The following is a 5,064-nucleotide window of genomic DNA, read 5'->3' on the forward strand; positions in this document are numbered from 1 at the left end:
ATGGGAAAAACAAAACAAAACAAAGTATGGGGGTGTGCAGAAACTGAAACTCTCATACATTACTGGTGAGAATGTAAAGTGGTTCAGCCACTGCAGAAAACAGTTTGGCAGCTCCTCACAAAGTTAGTCATAGAATACCGTACCATCAAGAAATTTCACTTTTAGGAATATACCCAAGATAATTGAAAGCATGGACTTAAACAAATATTTATATGCAAATGTTCATATGATTACAATATCCAAAAGGTGGAAACAACCCAAATGTCCATTAATTGATGAATGGACAAATAAAATGCAGCATATGGACAAATAAAATGCATCAATGAAATATTATTTGGTCATATAAAGGAATGAAGTGCTGACACACACTGCAACATGGATGACCTTGAAAATATCATGCTAAGTGAAAGAAGCCCACCACAAAAGACCATATATTGCATGATTCCATGATTGCATTTGTGGGGAATGTCCAGAATCTACAGGCAAATCTATAGAAACAGAAAGCATTTCTGTGGCTGTCCAGGGATAATGAGGAATGGCTGCTAATGGCTATGGGATTCCTTTTAGGAGTGAAGCAGTCGAAACATTTATTGAATATGCTTATTTACTTAGCAGCTTATTTATTTAGCAAGATAAGAAAATACTATAATTTGCAGCAGGGATTAGGCTACTCAGAAACTAAGCCAGTACTAGGATAAAAAAAGATAGGGCAGGGGAATTCTTTAGCTAAGGTGATTAGGGAAGCTCCTCTGCAGAGGTGATGTTTGGGCTGAGTCCTGAGTGACAGGACAGATAAGATGGAGATGTGTCAGCTGTCCCTAGTAGGGAAGACAGCTAGTTCCATGGCCCCAGGACAGGAAGGAGAGTGTTTGAGTAGTGAAAATTCCAGTGTATTGGCAGAGACTAGGATGCCAGGGCCTTGTAAGCCTGAGAGAGGCCGTTGCATTTTATCCTAACTGCAATGGTAGGTCATTGGTGACTTAGGCAAGGCTGTTCAGTGGAAGGTGAGGAGGGTAGTTTGGTTGAAGACAGAATGGAAGCAGGGGTTGAGGAAGTGGAGGCAGGGAATGTAGCCAACTCTTTTAGTTGTGAAAGATAGGGTCCAAGAATGGTTTTGTGTGGTATGTTTATATGATAATTATCTCACTGAGAAATATTATTATTGAGATGATCTCATTGAGAGAGACAAACTGATATTCCCAGGGAGAGGGGAATCCCTGCAGGTTGGAATTCTTTAGGTGGTGAGAGAGCCCAGGATATGTGTGGGAGGAGGAGGGGGATCAGGACCAACTCCGCACTCTAACAAGAAGGAATCTGCTATCAAGTCAACACTTTGTACACCTTAAACTTAATGTAATGTATCAATTACATTGCAATAAAGCTGTGGTCAGTGGGTCAAGATTAGAGGATAAGCAGGAAATAAATACAGGAACAAGTATTGTGGAAATGATGGCTTCCAGAACATCTGATGAGGTTTTTTTTTTCCATTGTAAAGTGAAAAAAAGACGAATAATATTTACCATCTTAAATATACCTAAGTGCACAGTTCAGTGTTGTTAAATACATTCACAAGGTTGTGCAACCATCACTATCACCCACCTCCATAACTTTTTTACATTGTAAAGTGGAAGCTCTGCGTGTTAAACACTAAGTCCCTACTTCCCGCCCTCGAGCCTCAGGCAGCTACCATTCCACTTTCTCTCTCTGTAATTTTCTGTAATAGTTTTTGTCTTTTTATAACTGACTTATCTCACTTAGCATAATGCCCTCAAGCCTAAAACTTCAGTTTAAAAATATTGTTATGTTATTATAAATCCAGCAATTTTTGTATAAAAATAAGATTTTTTCTATCTCTTCTTTGATCTTCCACTAGCCATGGGCTTTACAGATTGAATCTTCCTTAATGACACTACACCACTTCTGCGCTTAATGGATCAAATTCCCTTTGACATTTCAAGTCATACTTTCAAAATTAATTTATCTGCTTCTTTCAAATACAGCCCCCATGGAGTCTTTCAAATCCAATAAGCAAAATCTTCCTTAACTTTAAAGCAACTCTTGTAAATCTATAAAAATGTAAAAGATTCTCTTACCTATTTCAAACATCTTAAATCAATGTACATATAAAACAGTGGAATAAGACTCCTTATTACAGGTAACCGGCACCAAAATATCAATTCAGGTAGATTCTTTTATCCATCCTGACACTACAAATGTGCTTTCCCAACCCAGGGGGACAGAACAGTCCTCTCAGGCCACTTCACACTGAGGCGTTATGGGTGGGATTCTTGGTGGGATATTCTTGTCCAAGGACATGAATCCAGATTTCTTGGATGATTCATCATGATTTAGTGTTTATTAGGTTGAGTCACTGTGGAGATCATTGGACTTTTCCAAGGTTATGTCATGTTTTTTTTTTAAGAGTAAAATCTATAATTTTTTTGTTGCTTGAGTTGACCTGATAAGATTCTGCATCTTCTACCAGGATTGTAATTAACCTTTTAGCTGTTAGATTTGCAATGATGAAGTTCTGATGTTGACCAAAACTTCAGTATAGTATACACATAGTTTAGCTTTATCAACATACTATAAACATCATTTAAAAAATCGTGCATGTCCTTTTTTTTAACCATGCATCATACAGCTCTACAGAGACTGTTGCTTTCTGTCTAATGACAAAATTATCACAACTTGCTCAGTGGGAGCCCCTTCCAAATGGCCCCTTTACCCTTTAAAATTGCCCTGGATCATTTTGGAAGCATACTTTCTTTCTGGCAAAAAATTGATGCTTCAGACCCATCTTAATTATCTTTGCTCCAATATATAGAATCAGATGCTTTCCAAGGCTTCCTGGTTCCTTTTGCTGTGAAATTGTATTTGAGGCCAAAATCTCTGTGCTTTGGGCCCATGTTAGATCACTCTGCTTAATCCGGGGGTGACAGCACAACAGGCCACTTTGGGGGCAGACTCAGAAAACCTAAGTTTTTAAAATGTCATGGAATCATAGTTATTTTCAATTTAACTCTAATTTAACTGAGTTCTTGAACAAACCTTGTTCTATTGTAAAATAATTTCCTCTTTTTTGTCTTTTCTGTGATACCAGCTTCCCTTATTGCCATAACATACAACATTGTTTACTCACTTTAACATGCCATGCTGTATATTGTAATATTGACCAAATTAGACCCTGGAGCTTTTGCCTAGGCTGTGCCGCACACTCCCCTTTTGCTTTTGTGATCCTATTTTTCCACCGAACTACCATTGCTTAGTGTCTTTTTGCCATCAGAAGCTGGGGCTAATGTGCTTACTCACCCTGATTGCAAAAATTTCCAAAATACATCATCAAAAGCTGGTGATCACTCTGTCATGAATGGTTAGATTAAGTAATATCAGCTCACTGGATATCAATGAAATGACATTATTTTCCCAGTAATTGCTATGCACTACTCTTCAAACCATGTGATTTCCTGCTTCCTGGCAGGCCCCCTTAATGATGCACAGTTCAAGTCTATAGTTTGTCCATCAATATCAGTTGCTGAGACAGTTATCATTTTGGTTAAGACTCAATCTCATTGTCTGCTTTAAAACTTCAGTCCTATATATTCACATAAAGCTGCCCCTACCACATTTGCACCCCACCTCCAGTGCAGACTAGACTTGTGGCTCTAACAGCTGGGAGTAGGGTGTGTGGTCTGCTATCTCTCCCATGACTACTAGCTCTTCTGCTTGTGTGACGTCTCCTTGGTGGTCCTCCTACTTGTCTGTCATACTGTGAACAGTAGATGTTGGTGGCAACCAAGTTTCTGCCTCCTGTTAGTCTTTCTGCTAATTGAACTTGATTTTTGGTGATAGTGGTATGGGAAGTAAATAGCACTCTGAGGCGAGATGAGATTAGTTTAGTTAAAGGACCACAACAATTAGCTGGAAGTTACAGGATAGGTCCTCTGGACATCTGGTCAGCTTGTAATGGGAGGTGAATACATCAGCCCAAAGCAGGGTGAGAGCTTCTGGAAGGTCAGGGTAGGAGGAGGATGAGCCACAGAACCATTGGTGTCTTAGGGTGGCCAGCTTGGAGCTCCAGGCCATCTGGATCTTGAGAGTAGCCTGTCCCTAGGTTCAGCCCAACTCAGGTCAACTGCTGCCAACAGGGAAAGTAAATGCATCATGAAGGGCCCATCTTTTGTGGGCCACTAGCTGTTGAGAGATTGACAGCTGGCCCTGGGGCTGTATGTGTGTGTGTGTGTGTGTCAGAGGTGTTGGTTACTGGGGGAGTAAGCATTGTCTGACAACCTTCTGCGTACATCTTAAGGTCTTTTTTTTCTTTTTTGAATCATTTCCTCTACATTATTTTCACAATGCCTTTAACAAACTTCCTGCAAACAATGTATCTGAAACAAAACAAGTATTTGAAGATACCACTATTGGAGGATGTGTCACCAGCCCCCCTGTATCCATGCCTTTGTAAAATTCTGTGATCTGGTTAGGATCTTTGGAGGTAAGGAAAACAGATTCCCTTAAACTTCTTTAAGGGAAAAGGGGGTTTTGATAAGTCTGGGAATGGGGCAGCTCAGGGATAAGTTCCATCATGACCTGCCTTTTGTTGTGTCTTGGTACATCTGCTTTATTTTCTTTGTTTTCCAAATGCTATAAACCCACTTCCTCACTGCCTAACTTCATTTGCTCAAGGCCCATTATGGCTGCCCCACCCAACTTCCCTACTTCATAACTATCCAGCTTCTGTCTCTGCTGCTAACTTGTTCAACCTCTTTCTACTCCCTGGTCCAGATTCCTGAAAAAGGGGCTCAGCTTGTCTTTTAATGCCAGGTCTGTTCATTGTTCCTGGTCTGCCTGTTGATCAGTAGCCTTTGGGTAAAGTGCTTGCTTGCTCTGATTAGATTCACTGTAAGAAGGAAGGGGAGGGGTGCCATGTACTTTCTACCTCCGAGGTAAGTGGCTGCACCTTTTATTGGTGCTCCTGGATAAAGAGACTTTCTGCAAGGTGTTCTCTAGGAGAGGTGGGTCTCCTTGCCTTCACAAAACAAAACCTCTTTCTGTGAGAGAAGG

This window comes from Sturnira hondurensis, unplaced genomic scaffold, assembly GCF_014824575.4.
Source record: "Sturnira hondurensis isolate 20B ecotype Veracruz unplaced genomic scaffold, ASM1482457v3 Scaffold0006496, whole genome shotgun sequence".
Lineage (NCBI taxonomy): Eukaryota > Metazoa > Chordata > Mammalia > Chiroptera > Phyllostomidae > Sturnira > Sturnira hondurensis.